Source organism: Pelobates fuscus, chromosome 7, assembly GCF_036172605.1.
Source record: "Pelobates fuscus isolate aPelFus1 chromosome 7, aPelFus1.pri, whole genome shotgun sequence".
In the NCBI taxonomy this organism is placed as follows: domain Eukaryota; kingdom Metazoa; phylum Chordata; class Amphibia; order Anura; family Pelobatidae; genus Pelobates; species Pelobates fuscus.
Genome location: NC_086323.1, coordinates 44,194,613 through 44,218,949, shown reverse-complemented (window position 1 = coordinate 44,218,949; position 24,337 = coordinate 44,194,613). Strand labels below are relative to the sequence as shown.

At 38.7% G+C, this 24,337-nt stretch overlaps 1 protein-coding gene across 2 annotated transcripts in view; it reads left to right on the top strand.

Annotated features, from left to right (window-relative positions):
• The first annotated feature begins 17,370 nt into the window (after positions 1-17,370).
• The window catches only part of DAB1 (DAB adaptor protein 1), a 626,843-nt gene continuing 619,876 nt past the window's right edge, over positions 17,371-24,337 (top strand). For both annotated transcript variants that reach the window (XM_063427999.1, XM_063427998.1), the window contains exon 1: positions 17,371-17,694. The gene's annotated coding sequence lies outside the window, so the exon portion shown is untranslated. The remainder of the gene's footprint in view (positions 17,695-24,337) is intronic.

Below are 24,337 nucleotides of genomic sequence, written 5' to 3'. Positions count from 1 at the left end.
ATTCAAGGCCGTTTGCTAAATTAATGCCAATTTGGCAGGTGGCAGCAAGTGACAGGTGAGTTTGTATTGACAACAGCAGAGAGAACACAACATTCTCTCCAAGTATTTTTTTATGCAGAGCTTCACACGGCATTGGGTATGGGTGCCAGGTATTGGCTGGTAGATTTAAAAAAAAAACCTGTCTAAATCTCAGAATTTTCTGGTTCGCATGAAGTCCTTAAAGAAAGGTCATATAATCTATTTTAGTAGAAGCCCACCAGCGATGAATTCTCCATGGCAACTAAGGGCAGTAGATGGACTAGATGTCACTGCCGTTGGGTAAGATCTTAGGTAGTAACTATCTGATTCCTAATAAATCCCTTGCTTTCATTTGCAGAGCGTTCTTGAATAGAGATTAATTGATTACTACACATCTCTGGAAAGGGGGCAGGGGAGAGAGCTTATTGCCATTAATTATTTCATTTTCGTCTGTCCTTGCTCAGCTGACCAATATTTCCTTTGCCAAGAATCAATGGCATTCTCTTCTGCTCAGATTATCTAGTCATTTTTTTTCCTGGCTTATTACTCAATCAAGCATGGTGCTTCTATGTTCTCTGAACTGAACACAAGTGTATATTGTTTAATCCATCAATTATAGGTTAAAAGTCAGGTAATACATTAAATTATTTATCTTGGGATTCAGTTTATAGGGCAGATTGGATTAATGCACTGAGAACGTTCCTTAAACAAGAAAATCGCCGGCACGTACACTGACAGCACATCCAACACACACATAATACACGTCTACATTCACACAAATAACACGACAAATGCACACTAATTCATTCTCACACATATAAATAGATACAGGCTGTCTTGAACACACAAATGCACACTTACATTTTTTGTCACACACATGCACACTTGAGCAGTCACATTTTGGAGTCTATTCATTAAAATCTAAATCGTAGGAAATAGAATTTCCAAAATTCAGGGGAAAATATTGAATTTGTGACTGTGGCTAAAGTAGGAAATATTTTATACAACAGCTATATTGGTACAGATCTCAATTTCCTATCATTCAAATTTTAGTAAAATAAAAAGCCTTTCTCTTAAACACACAAATACATACGTACACCACAACATTTTTTCCCTCACATTTCTCTTTGTTTCTATCACACATGCATACAAACACTATTACACTAATACACACGCATACACATACTTGCATATTCATAATTCCATGTTCATGCACACAGACACTCAGTCTCACACTCATACACTCATGCACACTCATATTCAGACTAAACACAGACTGAACATATCCAATTAAGTACTATCTGCAAAATTACAAGAGGCAGCTGCCACTTCTGATTCAAAAATGTCAGTTTCAGCACCAGATTTTTGCAATGAAAGTTTATTGTCTATTTTTATTATTCACATTTAGTTGTAAGTTGACAGTTTGTTCATCCCACCTATACTGTGCCAGATCAGCAATAGCCAGAGAAGAACAAAGTCATGGAAATTGTATGAAAATGCAGCAACTGACATGCTCATCTTCTTTCTATCACTGATACATGAAGATAAATATAATCTGAATAGGGGCAGTACTGGCATTTCATGTAATTTAATGCATAATAAGCGCCACACGCACACCTTACTCTATGTGACATCAAAAGTGAACATGGGTGTGGAGAATTTGACATTTCGCATATAACGGAGTCTGCAGGAACAGTGTTCCGCAGCTATTTGACCAATAGGACACTTTATATCAACATCACATAAAATGCCTATAATTAACGTAAGGGCCATATGTAAAAAATAAAGCATATGCCATTCTGGATATTATCACTCATTGCCACCTCTTCCCCACTGCTATCACCATAACAGCACTATTCCCCCAAATCATTACCATCACAACTCATGCAAAACGGTTCCTTTTCTAAAGCAAGGAATTCAAAAATTATATATTATTATATAAGTAATTATATTACTTCCAAATAAAGCATTTCAATCTTCAATTGGAGTTGCTGAGTTTGAGTCCACATGAATTCCGGTGTCTGGCTCCTAGACTGTGGTTATTACCAGAAGGGATGTGTAGTGTAGCCCCTCCTCCCCCCTACTCCCCCACCCGACCCCCCCACCAATATCTCCAGTGGGGGCACTTTTGAGGCAATTTCAACTCTAACATCAAATTTTAGACATATAATTTGGATCACAGAATTGTGTATTGCATACTTGTGTTTAGTCGGTTAGCAACTGGGAAGTAGCCTTGGGAAGCTGTATTTCATTAAAAAGTTAAGTTACATTATTTTAGTTTTTTCATCTTGCACTGTGGTGCGAGGTTTTAGCTATACTTTAGTCGTTAAACCCCAATACATATTATGACTATGTTTACTGTCAGATTCTTCTTTTCATCATTTTCTCATAGTTAAAGAAACAGGACTGTGTTAGTTATTTTTTTTTCTGCTTGTGTCTGCAGTAATTGAACTAGCATGAGTTACTACTACCCTAGTGTACAAAAGCAGCCTTAGAAAACATACAGAAATAACAAAGGTTCAAAAATATCAAAATGTAACAGACATGCCCTAGGAGGCAAAGTTCCGATAATAATTGATAATAAAAATAATATGTTCATATCCTGAGCAGGTAATTACAGAGAACAATAAAATGAGCAACAATTGTGAAACAAACACCAACCATCTCTTGTCTGCAGCCTTTGCAATCCCTCCCCTTCTTCCCCAGCCCGCTTTGTATGGCTGTCCAATCACAGACGTCCCAATGCAACCCAATGAGAATTCTTTGTAGGGGCAGGTGCTCACACTTCACACATAACGCACTTCAGCAAGCTAGATTTGATTCAGTGTTCTTTTAATGACATTGGTATTGGTGTGTGTTCCTTTAAACATGTTCAGAGTGGTTTAGTAGACATGTACACATTGTACTGCAGGAAATGTCTGTGTTAATTTATATTACCAACTGCGGTGAGGTGTAGGTAAAGTTTCTTATGCACGTTATTAAGTTTGATAAGTTTGCAGACATTCATTAGTTTGTTGAAAAGCATTGTGAGTGATTTCAGTCTTTTTGGTTGTTGATTTTCATAAGGGAAAACAATTCTGAGAAAGGGCTTATAAGACGTATAAAAAAGTGATTGTTATCACTTAAACTGGCTGCTTTAAATAAGGAATAGGGCCCTTTTTTTGCCAAAAGGATAATGTAAAAAATGTCAGAACATTGGGAAGGTGTGATTGTGATTATGTCAACATCGTTAACAGCTCATCAGCAGCTTTTACCATGCAGATAACGATCAAACAGTAGATTCTGATTGAGACTATAATTAGGAAACAAACCTGCTAGAATTGCTCTGGTTTCTAGCAGGGATTTGGGGAAACTCATAAATACTGAGTAAAGACATAATGGGCAATATAGAGAGATTCTAAAACGTTATCTTATTATGGAACACTAAGTGAACCCTAATCTTTCCCAGATAAAACACTGAGTTTTAGTAGTGATACATTGTATAAATTGGGACATCAATTTAAAGAATGAAGGGCATTGAAAACCAAACAGAATGCCATGAAATATTTCACAGTTCTTCTACATGACCCCTTTAGTGTGCACCGTGTGTTATTCTGACTATATTCAGCATCCACAGACCTTGTATCCGAATTAATCAATACTTCCTAAGTGATAGATGGGCTTTGATGTTCCAGTTTCCTCTACAATACGATAGTCTCTTTATATCATTTTGTTCCGACAGAACTCATGCAATCAGTTTAGTATAACTATAGATTTCACATACTTGTGTGACTACGTCCCTTAATTACCAAATCCGTCTTTAATACTGGCACAGACGGGAGAAATAATCCTCTTAAAAGAGTTTGTTTAACTAAAGTTGAAGGATATGGACTGGAAAGTCTTAACTTTATTATGTTAATAAGTGAATGAATTTGCTGCTACCGGGAGCAGCATCTTTTGATTCATATGGTCTATGAAGAAATTAGATTTTTAGGGTAACATTTCTCTTTTTATTGCTTGTACACGTGTTCTTATTAGGACATTACAAAATAGAGATATCAGAATATAAAAATACATACAAATTATAATGGAACTTATGTTTCAAGAGTAGTTCTATGGCAATGTTCTAAACATGGAGCATGAACAAGAATAGTTTATTGGTTGCCATGGTGACTGCTTTATTTAATAACAAAATACCCCCTGGTTACGCTGATATAGATCACCCCATTTATTGACAAATGAATTTACCAGTATATCGATTCTCCATATTAAACGTTATAAGCTAAGGTTAATAAATACACACAGTAGTATTAATTAATAAAATGTGTTTTGCGTGAATTTCTTCCTCTATCTCCCCTATACCTTCAGGCTAGAAGCTTCTGCTACAGTAAGACAGGGGCCTGAAGGATGATTGGTTGGCATTTTCAATGATTGTTTCATATTATTAGTGAAAATATTTTCCTTTTCTCACTTCTAATCCCTACTAACTCGTTCGAGGTATTATATTCTTTTATAAATCCATTAATTCATTTCTCCTGCAAAATGACCAGTATCCTCAACATTTGTAGAATACGCATACAAGTATAGCACGTAAAGCTTTGGTTCAATTGCAGTGTGCACTTTTCCATCACTTAGAAATACATTCCATTTTCTCTATACGAAAATTTCAAATGACATGAAATGTGGAAATGTTTATTTCCATAATAAAAAAAAGAGTGTTATTCTTACAATGTTTTGTACGTATTTGAAAATATGCTCTATTTTAAAAGTATTGCTGTGTAAATCTAGGGCATATTTTACTTTTTTGAAGGGCTCACTGGAATATTAATTGGCATCAGTGCTTAAAGGAACATTCAAAATGCCATAGCAACACATGCTTCCTGCCATGCATTCTGTGCTTAATAACTAAAGAGAAGAGCACGACACCCACGATGACATCACAAAAGGAAGTCATGAGAGGTTTCCTCTAAACTTGCAAATGCAAGTATTTGAAAGGTGTCTTCAGCATTTGTCATTATGTCTATATTACATAATGCATTCTAAAAACTGCACAATCACTTACATTACTGGTTCTCAAACCAGTCCTCATGGCCCACCAACAATCCAGGATTTATGTATTTCCCTGTTTTATTTCAGTGGAGATACTGACAAAACCTGGACTGTTAGTGGGTCGCGAGGTCTGGTCTGGGAAACACAGGAATACATTATAGAATGTTCCTTTATGTCATATTTTATTTTTCCCCTGACCTCATAAGTTGGAATCTGACAGTAGTTTAACTGTGGGTTGGTTAGTTTTACCACCTTAAAACACACACACGTATTACGTATAATTTATTATGTACTACACAGTATTATGGAAAGAAAAGAATACATATACAGTATATGTAAAGTACAAGCATTTTATTATATAAAAATCTAAAACATACTAAACACTTTTATGAGACTTATTTGTTATTTCTTTCTTTATTAACATAAAATCTTTAATATATCATTAAGCCTTTAATCAGAAACACATGACTCAAGGCTTAATTTACCCCAAATGCAAGACATAAATGAACCTGAATTTCTAGTAAGTTTAAAGACTATTAATGATGTTTCTAATACTTATAAAAGTTGTACATGTAAGAGCTGTTAGGGTTATTCATAGAACTATATTTACTGTCTCTGCTAACCCACATATAGTTTACTCAATGGAGCACCCCCTCCCCCCCAAAGCTGTCTGTCTCCCTGTGATTACTTCTCCACTATTTTCTACCAAAATTGATTCATTGTCTGGCCTGCAATTTCCCAAAGCTAAGGATTTTAAGTGCTCCAGTTAAAAATCCTGTTTAACATTTTTGAAAACTCACTAACTCCCTCAGTCTCTCTTTTCCACTTATTTTGCCAACCTCTTTTTCTCAGAGACTGAATTCCTGCTTCACCCCGCCGAGTCTCTGTCTCCGATCCCCTACCAGCATTATCTTATCCTCTGTCACTCCTCAGACTCTATTCACTAGCTTTCTGTCTCTTGGTCTCTTTAACAATATTTCTCTAGTCACTCTTTAACCTACAGTCAGCCATTTCACCCCAAACTAGATTCTCGTTTTCCACAGCAAATTCAATTTGCAACACTCTTTGCTAGCAAGCTCTATTATTTCTCCCCATTACTGAGTATTCTGGGGTCCTGTATAAATGTGGGTTGAACACTTACTGTGTGGGGCCTGTATGTCTGTGAGTGGAATGGATGTGTGAAAGAGACAGCCAGGGGTGTTTTAGATTTCAAAACACAACACTTATTTAGCTTATCATACAAAGTGTATACATTTCTGGACACGTTATGGTACACCTGTTTGCAGAGAGGTGGGTTGACTGACTATGACATTCTGGCCAGTTAGTGAACTATACAGGAATGCACCTCAATACACAAAATATTTATTTTTCAATAAAGTTCTCGGTTGAACTAGTTCAATACATACAAAATACAGTAAAAAAAAAATGTCAATAAAAAAACTAAATATTTCATTTATAATAGTTCAAGGCACTTGAAAATACTCATATAAATAAATAAACTTTTCTAAAATGTTTGGTTCCAATATATTTACTATAACATGTTGCCATATTATGAAGTTCTAATTGCAGAAGATATATTGACATTAAAAAAGTTGTTCATGATTTTTTTCTAGCGAAATATGATTTTATTTTGTGATTAAAGGGACATTGTAGGCACTGTGTCTGCTTTATCTCATTAAACGGGTTATAGTGTCTTGAGTCCCCTGGTACCATCATTTCATTCAGCATTAAACAGTTTTTAATGTTTTTATATTTTAATGTTAAATGTGAGTCCCTAGCAGCCTATACCCTCGGTGTGTGCTTTTGCTAATAAGGAAGTATTAGCCTGAGCAGCAATGGGCAGCTGTGATGGGCTGAGAGTGTCAGCTGACTGCTTTTAGCTTATCCGAGCTACGACTGACGGTATGAATGGGTATGACTTCAAGGAAGTGTGAAATCTCGGCCTTAGCCCCACCTCCAGCAGGGGTCAGACCATGGGTGTCCAGGGATGCTTATTTAGTGTCAAACTGCTCTACAGGGGTTAATCACTGATTGGAGGGACATTACCAGGGAACTCCAGACACTATAACCAATTCAAAGAGATGAAATGGTTATAGTATCACTAGAAACATGTCCTGCATTCCCTGAGCAGGCAGCAAGGTCCCCATGTCTAATAAGCAACTAGTAAGCAGGGGTGATACCTATGTGATTCAAATGGTTCATTGTCTATCCTCATTGAATTATTGCACTTTATATTTTCCCATATTTCTGCCAACACTTGTCACTTTATCCATAATCGGGATTACTGGTCAGAATGGTTTATTTTTCATTAGACATTTTTATTGACAAGGAATTAGTATAGACTCCTTTAAAAGAACCTTTAATGGCTTTTTTGTGAAATGATTTTGTCAAAACAGTCAAACTATTATTGTTTTGGCAAATCAATTTACAAAAAGCCCATAAATGCCACTTTATTGTCGCTGATGATGAAACAAAGCAAAATGCAACAAATCAAAACAGAAGAAGGTTTAGCTGCAAACATAAACAATGAATATGGAATCTCAGGTCGACATTTGTATTTTACGTGGTAAGGAATATTTTCTTTTGTCGCACCAATAAATCATCATATGATGGCTGCCTGTTGATCTCTCCAGAATGAAATCATCTGATTTATGGTAGGAACATTTTGAGAGTCAAATTTCTTAGAATTTTAAGTTTACACAAATGTAATTGCTTATTTTTAGTTCTTTTGTTGTCTCCATTTTCCCTATTCGTGTTGCAGTAAAGGTTAGTATTTTGATTTGGAATATACCGTATTTATCGGCGTATAACACGCCCCGGCGTATAACACGCACCTCATTTCCAGAAGGAAATTCCAGGAAATTTCCACCCCTCCCATAGTATTCCCCCCCCTCATCCCATAGTGCCCCCCCCCTTTCCATAGTAATCTCCCCCCCCTCCCATAGTATTCTCTCCCCCCTCCCATAGTATTCTCCCCCCCCCATAGTATTCTCCACCCCCCCATAGTATTCTCCACCCCCTCATAGTATTCTCCACCCCCTCCCATAGTGTCCCCCCCTTTCCATAGTATTCTTCCCCCCCTCCCATAGTATTCTCCACCCCCTCCCATAGTATCCCCCCCCTTTCCATAGTATTCTTCCCCCCCTCCCATACTATTCTCCACCCCCCATAGTGTGCCCCCCCCTCCCATACTATTCTCCACCCCCCATAGTGTGCCCCCCCCCTCCCATGGTGTGCCCCCCCCCCTCCCATGGTGTGCCCCCTCCCATGGTGTGCCCCCCCTGCCATGGTGTCCCCTAGTGCACTTTCCCTCTGTCCCATATTTACTTACCTGTCTTGAAACGTGGGCCGGCTTCACAGCGCGCACCGCGGAACTGGAACTTAAATTTCAGGTTCCGGTTTCCGGCGGGACTGAAAGGAAGTGTACACACAATAGTGTGCACACTTCCTTTCAGTCCCGCCGGAAACCGGAACCTGAAATTTAAGTTCCAGTACCGGCGGGACTGAAAGGAAGTGTGCACACAATAGTGTGCACACTTCCTTTCAGTCCTGCCGGAAACCGGAACCTGAAATGTAAGTTCCAGTTCCGCGGTGCGCGCTGTGAAGCCGGCCCACGCTTCAAGACAGGTAAGTAAATGTGGGATATCGGCGTATAACACGCACCCATGATTTTCTCCCTATTTTCAGGGAGAAAAAGTGCGTGTTATACGCCGATAAATACGGTACTTTATTTTCAGGCTGCATGTGTTTTTTGGTACATTATTAGTTAGCAGAATATAATTGTTTTTTTTTTTACTGTGTTCCAAAATATCGTTATCGTTATTTTGCTCATATTGCGCGTATCCTGTGGAAATATAACCTATTTGTTTAGGTGAATCTCAAACTTGGTTGCTGGATGTACAATGCACGGAAGCTTCATCACTCTGGTAGCTTGTTCCCCATAGCTGCTAACAGTTTTTTGATTGGTGTAAAATTAGATCTGCTGCAGTACTCTGCTGTTGTAGGCAGACGGGACTATAATCTATCGTTTATACATTGTATCGTGATGAATTGTATCACTGATGTAATCTCCCACCATCAGCTGTCACTAATCAAAAGGACCTTTCTGCCATTAATGCACATGGTACACATACTTGCAACATAGCATGGCCTTGTTTGCAGAGGTTTTGACCTTTACAAGATGCATTTGTTTGGTTCTTGTATAAAATGCAGGTTTAACGGATCACTATAGGGTCAGGAACACAAACATATAGTGATAAACCCACCATTTAGGTGGGTTGCTCCCTCCTAACCCCCTATAAAAGTTTCAAACTCACCTTATTTCCAGTGCCGCGCAGGTTCGCCGGCGCTGACTCCGCCCCCTTTGTGACATCATATAAATGGCCGTTTTTTTAGCCAATCCAATGATTTTCCTTAGGGAAAGCAATGGATTGGCTAAAATCAGCACGGGGCAGGGCCAAATGCCGTTTTGGCCAATCAGGACCTCCTCATAGAGATGCAATGAATCAATGCATCCCTATGAGGAAAATTCAGCGTCTCCATGCAGAGCGTGGGGACGATGAATGGCAGGGGTGCTTACTGTGCAGCCCTGAGCCAGGAAGCCCCTCCAGTGGCCATCTAAGGAGTGGCCACTTGGAGGTGTCCCTAGGGGCAATGTAAACACTGCCTTTTCTCTGAAAATGCCTGAAGGGAGCTATTATACTCACCAGAACAACTACATTAAGCTGTAGTTGTTCTGGTGACTATAGTGTCCCTTTAGTTATAGCTGGATCGTTTCATGCCTGGCACCTCGACATTAATGTTTCTATGTTTTATTGAAATGTTTCCTAGGAATTACGAATAAGAAGAATCTTGCTAAGACACATGAGTTGTGGCACACACTTCTCTTGAATTCTTGCTCTGGGGATATCTTATTACTCTGGGAGCCCTGTTCTTCGGTTAACATCCAACCATAAATGATCCTTAATACAATATTAAGGAATGAATTCTACTTTTAAACTAAACAATATTGATAATGAAATACTGATGAAAAATGTAAACCTTGTACAGCTAGAACTCTTCAGCTGGAACACTAAGATTGATCAATGATCATCAGCAAAGTAGACATTCTTCAAAATGAACAATGGCCAGTGAGGAAAAAAAAAACTGACTGACCACTGCAAAATAATAGCAAGGCCAAATTGCCCATCTGGAAGAGTAGCTCAGTTTGTTTCTATCTTATTTGTTTTGGCCTAATTGTTCAATGTGGTTATCAATTAACTGTAATATAATTTGTGTTCAGTACATTTTATTTAGAATCAACAACATTAATGAAAATATTGTTTTATTTCTTTGTTATTACATTCTATCTTCTTCTTGTCCAACTGAAATTATAGTATTCAGTACTGCAACCATAACAACCGATATAATTTTTGTTTAATTTAAAACAATAACGTTTTGAATACTAAAATACATACATTTCTAACTGTCATCTAGCCTTTCAGGGAACGGCACAATATCAGAATGGTTGGAAAACCACAAATTGATTTAGGTGACTATTAAACGTACACAAAGCTTACCAAATCATGGACCCTTTTACCATCCATGTAACATGCATTTTGCATCACACCCTTTAAAGAGCAAACGTTCCTAAGGTATGAAGATGTTTTGATAGAAGCAAGCAAAATAAAACAGCCAAGGACCCAGTTTCAGATCCAGGATTTGGACTTGTATATATTCTTGCTTGGTCTCATCTTAGGACATGGGTTAAGCCAGTGCTTCCCAAGCTGTGTGCTGTGGCACCCAGGGGCGCCGCAAGATATTTTGTGCCTCACTGTGATAGCTGTGCCTCACTCTCACCTGCCAGCTCTCCAGGACCGGAGGGGAGATCAGAGATCTCCTTCACCGGCCCGCTAACAGTGTAATGCTGGTAGATGGCAGAAGAAGAAGGAAGGACCCGGGGGAGTTCTAGCCTGCAGCTCCGCCAGGTTCTCCACTCGTGATCTTGGAACGTTGCTGCGGTTACCATGGCAACGCTCTGAATCTCGTGAGAGTGAACTCTAGCCTGAGCTGCAGCACCACTAGGACTGCCAGGGCTTCTCCACCGAACCTCCAGGGATTAGCATTGCCCCCCCTTTTGAAAAATATATATATATATTAATTTGCCCTCCTACCTCCAGAGACACAATAGCTCCCCCGTATACACACTGCCCCTTACACAAAATTACCCCCCATACACGCACACTGTACTCCCATGCACACACACTGTACTCCCGTACACACATTGTCCCCCCATACACACACTGCCCCTCTATACACACACTTTACCCGTCACAGACACTGTACCCCTCACACAACCAGCCCCCCACACACACTATACCCCTCACACACACCCTGTACCCCTCATACAACATTCCCCCTACACACACTGCCCTCCACACACACACTGTATCCCTCACGCACAAACTGCCCCTCATACCCACACACTGCACCCCTCACACACACTCTACATCCTTCACACACAATACATCCTTCACAATCACAATGCACCCCTGTACACTCACTGCACCTCTCACTCACACACACTGCAACCCACACACACACACGCACACATTGCACCACTCACACACATGCACACACACACATACACTGCACCTCTCATGCACACATGCTCCAGAACTCACACACACATTTATTGCACTCCTCACACACACACACACACGCATACTGCACCCCCCCCCACACACACACACTGCACTCCACCACTCACACACATATTGCACCCCTCACACACACTTCTGCCCCTATCCCCTACTACAGCCACTATCCCGGCAGATCCCAGGTAAGTTGTCAAACTGTTCTTAAACAATTTGACTGCTTACTCTGGGAGGGTACTACAGCACTAATGGCACCATAACCACTACAAAGTGCTGTTGTTGTTTCTTTAAATAATCTACCAGTGCCCCTCACAAAATTCGGTTCTGCGCTTGAACGGCAAGCATTACTGCCGAACAGGGGCCCAGTATACCCGTGCCTGGAGAAAGTAATTTCTATTGATTTAATGGCATGAATGTATATTCGGAACGAAACAAAATGCACATGTCTATTTCTCATTTCATTGGACAGGAAATAGTGAAACCAGATTGGGCAAGCAAGAATTACATTGCACAAAAGGAATTAGCTTATTGGTCAAGATTCCTCTCATTATTCACATAATTTTCCCACCCTCTCTCTCTTGTTTTGCCACTTTTCATAAATCCGGATCACTTCAGCACTTCAGTGCTTTGATCCTTCTGAGCTTCGGCACTTCCGAACTACCGAACTTTACCACTTCGGAACTTTGGAGCTTCAGACATTCGTAAGCATCCGAATGTTCGAATGGCATGAAATTCAAATGTATATTTGGAACGAAACAAATTGCACATGTCTAGTAAATAATATATTACTTATAAATATGACATACTGTGAATATTGTGTATGTAAGGAGGAGTGTATGAACTAATAATCTGAAGTATCAAAGTTACAAAATGAATATATAATACACACTTAATAGTTACACACAGAGAACACACACACACACATTTACACACAGAGGACACTGACACACACTTTTACACACAAAGGACAGTGACAAACACAGACATGTACAGACAGAGGACACTGACCTACAAGGTTACACACAGAGAACACTGACACACACAGTTGCACACAGAGGACACTGAAACACACAGTAACAGACAGAGGACACTGACACACACACATATTTACATACAGAGGACAGGTGGCCAGTTGGTGCATGTACCCCCTTAGGTACGAGTACCATTTCTGCTCGCCGCCGCTCCTCCCAGTGATTATGTCAGCCAGTGGGCTGCTTTTCAATGCTTTCCTATGGGGAATTGAGTGACGCTGGAGGTCCTCACACAGCGTGAGGGCGTCCAGCGACGCTCTAGCAGAGGTTTCCTGTGCTATGGACACGTAAGTGCCCTCTAGTGGCTTTCTAGTAGACAGCCACTAGAGGTGGAGTTAACCCTGCAAGGTAATTATTGCAGTTTATAAAAAACTGCAATAATTACAGTTGCAGGGTTAAGGGACGTGGGAGTTGGCACGCAGACCACTCCAATGGGCAGAAGTGGTCTGGGTGCCTGGAGTGTCCCTTTAACCCCTTAAGGACCAAACTTCTGGAATAAAAGGGAATCATGACATGTCACACATGTCATGTGTCCTTAAGGGGTTAAGTTGACTGGCTTTAGTATCAGCTTGGTAAAGGTCTGTGAATCAAGTTAACCTGTTTTAAAGTTTAGAGTGGTAGCCTTAAAATGTTGTCTATGCCCTCTTTTTACTCTGTCTATGCCCTCTTTTTACCATGAAGTACACACTGCCCAATGCAGCTCGGGGTAGGTGTAACTATAGCTAATGCTGAAAATACAATAGAATGTACTCCTCACCTCTCTGAAGGTTAAAAAAAAAAAAAAAACAAGACAGATGTTGCTACAAATCTTATTGGGGTCTTTAAATTGTGTTTTGTTTTTTTTAACAAGAATTAGTAAGAAAAGTACCAACCAAAGTTAAACCTCTTAAAAAGTGCATTAAATTTGTGTTCTGTTCTATAAGCTCTGTTATTGGCTGTAGAGTGACAACTGCATAATTCACAACAAAATTAATTGAGCAACCTCTCTTTCATGACCAACTGTCTTCTATCATAGCCCAAATCATTATAATAAGCCCTAAGGCAAGTCCAAGACCCAAGGGAGATTATTTAGTAGCCGTGGGCCAGTGACCTTTTATGCTTTTATTCTTTTGCTGTGAGTTACATCATTGGCAACACACATGAGTCTTATTTGGCAACTACTGAAAATAGGAAAATTCTATACTATTTCCTTAAAGTATCCATTCAAATTGGTTTGATGTTTTGTAATTGTATAATAAAGGTATGTTTATTTTTTTTTATTTTTTTGGCATTAAATTAAGTAGAATATATTTAAGTTTAAAAAAAACATATTTGACAAATTTCAAGAAAGTCTCGAACGCATACTGTTTTACCCTAAAATATACAATTTGGTTGTCCACTCATACAACCATAGACTGAAATAGTTCCATTACAGATTTGTTCATAATTAAATACATAAAGTTTCATAAGCCATGTACATTAATATCGAGAAAAAGAGCAAGACTTTTGTAACTTTAATCAAATACAGATTATATTTTATTTCACAAGTGTACAATTAATTAACAGACTGTTAAATTTAAATTCTCCCACTCATGGGCCTTGATTTTGACCTGTGTGACATGTCATGATTCCCTTTTATTCCAGTAGTTTGGTCCTTAATGGGTTAAAGGGACACTATAGTCACCTGAACAACTTTAGCTTAATAAAGCAGTTTTGGTGTATAGAACATGCCCCTGCAGCCTCACTGCTCAATCCTCTGCCATTTAGGAGTTAAATCCCTTTGTTTATGAACCCTAGTCACACCTCCCTGCATGTGACTTGCACAGCCTTCCATAAACACTTCCTGTAAAGAGAGCCCTATTTAGGCTTTATTTATGGCAAGTTCTGTTTAATTAATATTTTCTTATTCCCTGCTATGTTAATAGCCTGCTAGACCCTGCAAGAGCCTCCTGTATGTGATTAAAGTTCAATTTAGAGATTTATGTAAGGTAAATTACATCTGTTTGAAAGTGAAACCAGTTTTTTTTTTTCATGCAGGCTCTGTCAATCATAGCCGGGAGAGCTGTGGCTAGGGCTGCATAAACAGAAATAAAGTGATTTAACTCCTAAATGACAGTGAATTGAAAGGGAATGATCTATACCAGGGCTGTCCAACCTGCGGCCCCCGAGATGTTGCTGAACTACAACTCCCATGATTTCCTGGCTATCTATTTCATTGAAAGAATCATGGGAGTTGTAGTTCGTCAACATCTGGAGGGCCGCAGGTTGGACATGCCTGATCTATACACTTAAAATGCTTTATTTAGCTAAATTAATTTAGGTGACAATAGTGTTCCTTCAAAGAATCATAGTTAGTTGACTCCTAATCTTATTTTGATTTTAATTGCTATCATTAGTAGTAGATATTAGTAAATAAGATTGTGTGAAGAACTGACTCTGCTGGGTTTTGAACCCTGGTTTCTATATTGCTAATCCTCTCACTTACCAGTTCACTAGTCCGCCTTTTGCAAATTTATCTGAGATCTGATAACCTTGACTCTACAAGCATTTGGATTAGTGCCAACCCTCTTCAGCTGTGTCTGGTCAGGTGTCTGGTTCTTGCCTATTTAAACCACTTCCTGTCTCTGCACTTTTTGCCAGATTATTGTGGTTCTTGTATGTTATGCTCAAGTTTGTTTCTGTTTCTTCTATCTGGTGTTGAATTTGGATTGTTTGACTTTGCTGCTTTTTCTTCCCACTGACCTCGGCTTGCCTTACTACGATTACTATCTTTCTGCTTCAGTCTCTCATCTCTGCTTAAGACCAGACGGCCACTCAAGGCTCAGGGGCTCAACCACCTGGGTAAGGAGTGGCTACCTCATTGCTGATCTGGCTGCTAGACTCCAAACCTTTGTAACATCAATAGCATTACAGAATGTGAGACCTGAGTATTGCGAATTAAGCACCCTGAAAAATGCAATAAGTAAAGATTTTTAAATACTTATTGTTGTAAAAGTAAGATTTACATTTGCAGTGTAGTTCTCATTTGTATCAGCTTTGATATACTGCTGTGTAAATAAGGCATAATTAAACAGGAGTATACTGTAATAGATTCTTGTTCGGGTTAAGGATGTGTTATGAATGTTGACTAATTAGTATAATGACTATCTTACTGGCTTTGAGAAACTTTGAGAAATCATGTAACCTAGGTGAAACGTGTTAGTGTGTTACTTCCTTTTTTTATATATTGTTTCTAATAAAATTAGGTATTCTCATTATCCCTTGGATCCTCCTGCTTTTATTATGCCATTTGGTCATCAATGTCCTTGCTGCAGAATGTACCACCAACGCATATGGAATGAGCAAAATAATTTTTTGCTCTACACCAGTGACTAAATATAATTTTTTATATATATATATATATATATATTTTAATTGCACATTAAACACTATATTTTAATCTGGGTTATATCTACATACATGATGGTGAGAACTTCCCCCACATATATCCAAGAGTGGGAACCTGTGTGGATTGTTCCACTTCGTGTCATTCACTGGGAGCCATCAGTAGGCTCCAAAAATTGTGAGTGTACACCCATTTATATTCATTCCACCTAGTACATGTAATCTACTACACAGTGACTGGCGTCAGTTTATCTTTTCTCTGCATACCTCTGGACCACTCTCTGTTGGACTAAGACATACAAGTACATATTCATGGGCAGGGATTACACCGTCTAGGCACATACAATTAGAGGTATTATCAGCACCACACACTAAGTACAACTCCCTTTTCTTTTTTTTATTAATTCAGCTATCAACATACTAAACTATATTTTGCACTTTGTCCTCTCGTCTAATTACATACTGACTCACACTGACCCGGATTTGAGGACTTTTTCAAAAGTAGACATCATTGCCACCTCCTATTCCATATAACCGGGTTTGTAGCTAGACTATTACCTGTGACAAGGCTTCCTAAACATGTGCCACCATCATTTTATCCTCTCCCAATGCTACCACATTACACCACCATCTTAGAACATTATTTTACGAATTGAGGCAGGGTGGTAGAGGGAAGGATGATATAAACATGGCTACAGCTGCTGGGGGGCTATTAACCCTTGAATACCAGTGAAACTATAAGTCACAAATAACCCTATATATTTTTGGGACAGAAAACTGACAAGAGAATTACAATTTTGAAGCCAATATAACCTAACAGAAAACATATCTGAATAAGGTATTTCAGCTTATCAGCTGTCCCCCAATAACATTAAATTACCTGTGATATTTATATCTCCATTTTGCATGTGTACTTGTTGCATTGAACAGCATTGGTGCTCATTTCTGCTTTTATTTAAGCCTGTTCCCATTTCTGCTTTTATTTAAGCCTGTTCCCATGTCTGCTTTTATTTAAGCCTGTACCCATGTCTGCTTTTTTTTTTAAGCCTGTTCCCATCCTATTACAATTTTCGTCTCTCTGGATACATTGTGGCTAGAACGTTCCTACATTCGATTTTTGTAACAGTGAGAGACACACATTTATACTTGGGCCATATTGCCCCCATTTAGGGGGAATTAAAGCGAGTTGCCAGGCTGTCCTTGTATTTCATTGATGCACACTGTGTGCTGTTCCACGGCAGGGACGCCCTATTAGGAGGAATGCGGTAGTGATGTATACGCTATGAGATGTGGCCTGCAGAGCACCTGGCACTGCCTCTGCTCTTGCTAGTTCTTGTGCTGCTGATGATGTGAATGAGCCTTTAGATCTCTCTGCTGCTGCTGAGGATTTTCTGACACAGGCAGTCCAGCTCCAGGACTTGGTGGTTTTATTAAGGAACATACTTATTTCTTGGACCAGGCAGGGGATACAGAACAGAAGATAAAAACCTGCAAGAAAAAAAATATAAAAATGTAAAAAAAAAAAATCTATATACATCTATCAAGGAGGAAAGAGGGAAGGATTCAATTGATGCAACAAGAGGATGAGTGTGTGATCAGAGAGGTGAGCTTCATACAAGGTAAGGGAAGGTAGATTTTATTTGATTGCAGTCAGGAAGAGGCACAGGGGCTTGAGATGGGGGGAGGACTGAAGGCTGAGATCTCTTACTAGAACTGAATTTATACATTCTGTTCATCATTCATCTGATTGAACTAGCATTTAACCCTTTGAGACTGTGGGAGGGTAATGTGACATAACCAATCTGGCTGTGCATGCCCAGTTTTCTATACTGCAGATCTGTATTTATTTATCTATTTTTATTTGTTTGTTTATTATTTTTTATTGCAACATTCTAAAAAAAAAAAAAAAAAGACACGCAGAGCAGTAAGGACCGTGAATGATGTCCCCATAACTGGTAGGAAAAAGAACATTGGAGACTTGAAATGATCCCTGTGCTGAAATCGATCACTAGGATCTCAGCTGTGCAATTCTGTATAGGGAAAGCTATAGGATGTATGTACACATATACATTTATACAGGCACCACCCCTTTTATGTCACATTGAATTCCTGCAGTTAGAGGAATAAATTGCTCAGAACAAACTTTATGGGTTTTTTTCTTTTTACATTTTTTTTCTTCTTTAATATCTACTCTTCCTCTACAGTAACCTTTCAACCTCTGTACAGCCCATTCTCAATCACATTACTATACCTGACTAGAGCAGGCTTCAATATCATCCTTCTAATGTATCTGTGTAATATGTGACTTGAATAGTAGATGGGGCTAATTTAGCTTCAGACACTGTCGGATATACTTGATGCATTTTTATTGCCTGGTCTTTATGAATTAAATATTTTTAGAGAAAGCAATCTTACTGGAATTGGATTTTTTTTTTATAGATAGAATTAAATGTTCATATAAGGGGAACCTCTCCATTTAAACATTACTGGTACCACTGAAACTGAAATATTTGCTAATGTACTAAATTTGCACTGACTGCCTATCGCAGAAATGCATGTCTAATCTCTGAAGTGCTGGAGAGGACACAATCAATGTATTGGGCAATTCTTCAGAATATTGGCTCATTTCTCCAGCACTCTGAGGGTTAAAGTAATGCCTGTGCCATTATTTTTTTCTAACAGTACTATGTTTGTTTTTATACGGCTGTACCACACCTCTGATATTTAACCGTTTATTAGCTAGAAGCGTGAGTAGCACATTGCAAAGCCACAGCTCTGGAAGGGTTAATGCTGCAGAATGCTTCTTTAAATCTCTTCGCCTGTCCCTTTGACAGCTTGTGTAATTAAGTAGACTGCCCTCTAGAAAGGTTTGCATGCTTGAGATAGATTTGTGGTTAAGTATCATATTGTGCATCCTTGGTTGTAAATGCTTAATATTGGGCAGACTTTATCATTGCACAAAGATGTGTATATTGCATTTGAAATAAATATATGTATAGATGAAGTGATACAGATCTTAAGTGCTCTGCCTTTTTCCAGTCAAATGAAACCAAGATTCAGTGTGATGCAGGCTCGTGATGTACAGGAATAATTAACATTTTCAATCAAATTTTTTGTCCTTTTCTTGTGTATTCTTGTATGTGCAGGCTGATGGGAGGATTTTTTCCCCTTGCAATATTTTATTTGCTTCCCTTTAAGAATCTCCTGTTCTCACTAGCTCCAGTTGTGATGCTGTTAAGTCCAAATTCATTTTAGTTTCTGGTCCTCCTGTACCTTCGTAGCACCGAGCCTATTGAAAATCCTTAGTTTAATCTTTTAGAGGAAAGTGAGTACAAGATCAGTTTAAATGGAAGCAAATATATACCTATGTTCCTGTTTATCTGAGCTCCAGATGTGTGCATTTCTATATTACTATAGAGATTCTTATTACTAGAAAAGAAGCCATATTAAAAGGGTCTTCAGAGTCGATGCTCTGTGGATCTACAACCTCTAATTAAAACAGCTTAAATGACTGTTTCTGGGTATTAGACTGAGATGACGGACCTCTCTTGCAACCTCACTGATTATTTGTTCGGTTTACCATTTCAAGGCACCATTTAAACTTTTTAAGACTGTCAGGAGAAAATTATGTTCAGATTTGTACATTGGGTTATTTTTTTGTAACAGGTGCTTTGAGGTTGACTGTACCTTACTGACAGATACCAAAAAGCCCAGTCATTGCACATGTTTTGGCCTCTTGGGCAAAACCTCACTTACTTATGCAGGAGTGTCCATATTCTAGAATGTCCCCATTCGAGATTCCTTCTATCTTGTTCAATGTAACAAGCAGATCTCTAAAGCAGCCACACTGTATCGCTGAATATGGACAGTGCGTTGCTTTACAATTGCGTGTTTGACTTGACAATATAGGCACAGGCTTGTAATAGTAAAAAATGCAGCATGCAGAGATCAGCAGAACCTTTTGCCCTACACAGCTATCTGCGGCTTCATATTAGAAAGGGAAAGCCCATAGATCTGGCTGTAAAGATTGCAAGTTGGGGATGGTTCTTGGTGACCTAAGTAAACAAGCTTAAAATGCAGTTTTCATTTCCCTTAGGAAACCTCCCTCTAGCTTTCTTAAGTCAACAATAGTGAGTAATTAAACAAAATCATGTCAAAGAAAATGTTCCATTATTTCAAGGTCCGTACTTATAACAAGACGAACAGTTGTTTTAATGCCACTGTAACTCTGAGAAGGTAAGAAGACACAGGGACATTATGTGCAGAATTTGTTGAGAGGTTTTTGATGCCGAGTGAGGCACATATTTAGGAAGGAACATATCGGCTGAATACGAGGCCTTTAACTCATTGTGTGCCGTGGGGGACTACACAACACATTGCTTGTGATCCCTAATGGCAGTTCTAATATAAAGGCACTTAATGTAATAAAAAAATGTAGGCATTTCTTTACTGAGAGTAAAAGATTTTTAATTAAATATGGAAATTACAGAAAGCAATTCATGTTTCCGGTGCATTTCTTACCATCTTGTGACAAATAGAGGACAGAACATGTTCCCACTGACACACTCACAGCTGTAAATGTCACACTCTTACCCGACACATTATTTATCAACTGCACATGCTCTCCCAACTGCCAGGATCATTGCCACAGTATATACCAACTGCCATGTTCACAACTTCCGACTCATCATCATGTGACAGAGAGCACATACCTTGCCAACTGCCAGGATCATTGCAACAGCATATACCAACTGTTATGTTCACAGGTTCAGTTCCTTGCCATCATTTGACAGAGGGCACAGAATTTACCAACTGCCGCATTCATTGTTATACCAAATGCCACAGCTTCAGCTTCTTACCATCATGTGACAGGGGATAAAGGCTTTACCAACTGCTGCATTCATTGCTATATCTGCAGCCTATACCAACTGCCACATTCACAGCTTCTTACCATCATGTGACAGAGGGAAAGGCTTTGCCAACTGCCGTGTTTATAACTACAGCTGCCATGTTCCTAGCTATAGCCTTGTACCATTGATTGAGTGCATAATCTGTACCAACTGTTTTGCCCTTAACTTTATCTGCAGCATTTACCAACTGATGTGTTCCCATAGATACTATTATATACGACGGAGGGTACAGGTGTTACCAGCTACCATGTGCATAGCTACAACATTTACCAAATGCCATGTTCACTGCCTCAGTCTCTGACCATCATATAACAGAGGACACATGCTGTACCAACTGTCACGCTCATAGCTACCCTACATCTGCAGCATTTACTAAGCTTCTGACCCTTACCATCATATTTCCAAGGACACCGTCCTTACCAACCTCCATGTTATTACCTGCGGCATTTGTCTTGATTCCACCTGATTTCTGGGAATGTTATTGCATTGGGAACATTGTATTACTACTAAGTTTACTAAAGGCTCTGTATGAGGATTATAAATTAAATTATGGTAAAGGTAAAAATGAAATAGAATGTAGATATTAAAATTACGATGGTTAAATGTCCTGTAGTAACATCATTTCTCAGGTCAAACCTCATTCACCTCAATGCAGACCTCAGTACTGGAAGAGATCCCTAGTGAGGTTCTACATGAAGACTAGCAATACAAGGCTCTGCGGGGAAAAAGGACCATCACAATGAGTTTAACTAACCTAGGAAAACATCCAACTTGCCTCACCATGTGTTTTACTACCATTTCCATCAGTCTCTTTTTGTCGCCTTCCCCCTCTCAGTATCTTTTTTAGTGTCTTTCGATCCCTGTCTTACCCAGGTCTTCTCTGTGCTCCCAAGCTTCCACCAGATTATATAAACTTCTGATGATGGTTGGCCTCTGTTCCCCACTTTGTCCCAACCCCACCCCACCCTGCTTCCCTTTTACTCCAAAATAAGAAACAGCACCTACCAACCATACATGGGTTCATGGAATCTGGTTCCGCTCAAAACGGTCTACGTTCAGGAAAGTATAATAATACGTTCCACTTCACTTTGAAAGTAGTGTCCCTTTATTCAGGTTCCCAAAGTGTACAACAGCAAAATTTCGACCGCTGCAAAGTTCTTTATCAAGCTCTTTTCGTTTTACATCACAAGTCATTCAAACTTACCAGACTCTCCCCCAAACCCCCCCCCCCCTTTTTTTTTTTTTTTACCAATTTTTATTTTACTTTCTTTCCACCTGCATTTTCTTCTGTCTCCCCAATTCTTCCAAACCACAGAAAGGTGCCACATATGTACACTATAAGTTTATTTGTTTTGTTTTTTTTGCAAATAAAGGGCAATTAGTGCAATGCCATATACAATGTTGATTTAATGACATATGCCTTTTAAAGACTATATTTTCATCTCCGATAAAATAATTAAAGTCATTAATAATTCTAAAACAAAAGCACAGGTGGCCATGATTACATGGTTGACTTATTCTGGTACTCAACCTATTCTGTAAGGGCAATACCAAATTAAACTCATTCTCTAATCTGCACAAATAAATAAAAGTGATGCAGTCACCCTGCAAAAAAATATATTTAAAAATTGGCCAACTTAGGCCAGAGCATCATGGAAGCCGCCAATCACAAACACTAGCACAATGTAATTGTGTCTACCATATGCATATAACACTGTGTGTGTGTGTGTGTGTGTGTATATATGTGGATAAACCTTGCTTTTTCACCCTTTCTTTTATTTAAAACAAATGAGTAAAGTTTAATTATGTCCATCGGTAATTATTTGATGAAGACAAGGCATGATCCTAGGTAGTACAGTGAGTGGAGTGCAGTTAACCTGCCGGTAGTGTTCAGAGTTACAGAGAAGCACTAAATCACATGGGTGATCTGCCAGATATCTGGAATACAGACACATCATAAGCTTCTAGAAAAGGGAACACTTTGGTTGAGAAAAGGGTTGTTGGGATTTGGGTCTACAATATGGACTAGTTCTCCAACTCTGAATGTGGCCTCCCTGTATATTGGTGGGAAAAGGACTGGAATCATGACAAGATTTTTTTAGGCAGCTTGGCGGAGTGCAAATGTGATTTGGCAGCTATTACTTTCTTTGTTTGACTAGACTAGAGCATAGGCATTGCCCTGGAGACCTGTCATTGAATATTCGATCCTGGGGATTCCAAGGCAAACCAAGAGTGCTCGGAGTTACTTGGGGTGATGGATATTTTGTATTTCAAAAAAAATATTTTTAGTAATTTAGCAATATTGAGGGAAAATAAAATTATAGCACACAGCATTGCATGTTACACAAGCTGCTGCACATGTGCAGGAAGTGTATTTAGTATCCAAAATATATTACATGACAGCTGCATGACCTGATCATTTTGGTTGTTCAGTAATTTGGACTTCCCATTTTGACCATTATGTGGTTGAGCAGTTTATAGACCACGATTCTGGCTATGATTCCCAATTGAGCATGGGTTCAAAAAGTAAATCTTTTTTTGAGTAAAATAAACACTAGGCTTGTGTAAAAATTAATTTGAGCTGGTTCATCCAAATAAAATTCCTGTCACTCGATACTGAAACAAATCGATCTAATCTTTTTAGAAAAATGATTCGGAATCGATTTCCTGGACAATCAGGAATTTTATTTAGGCGAACAGGCGCGAAACAAATTTTTGCACAAGTCTACTAAATACCATTAAATGCTTTCTTGGGCAGCAGTTCTCTGGTAGCCCAGTCTTTAGTTGTCATACCAACAAATTCAAAGACCTCCAAGGCATAATCAAGACAGCATGGAAAGCTGTACCGTATATGTAGAAATAAGAAACACAATACATCTTAAATATAGGCATAATTACCTTATTTTAATGTGCTTATCATTTCCTATTGGGCTGCCACATTTATTTATGATTGAGGCTTAACTGGAGCTATCCATCTTTGTGGAACACAAGTCATAATGCACTCAAGGGTTTAGATTCAGTTAAATTCAATGGATTCCTTTTTTTAATAGCAAAAATCATCTCATGTACTGATGAGCAAAATGTTGCATCTTTATTGTGTTCGCGTGTATATAAAGTTTTCTTTTAAAACTGTGGATGTTCTGTTTTTTGTCTTACTTGACTATTTTTGATCCAAATAATGTCTTTTGCATGTGGAAACTAATGTTTCAGCTTTTTTCAGGATTTTTTTCAGGAGTAGGCATTTGTAAATCAAAATGTAAAATAATAATAGTAAATAAAAACAAAAAAAAAACAACCCAAAAACGGCAAACTGCTAGATTTGAAAATTGATTATTTTCTTTTGTTTTGTGAG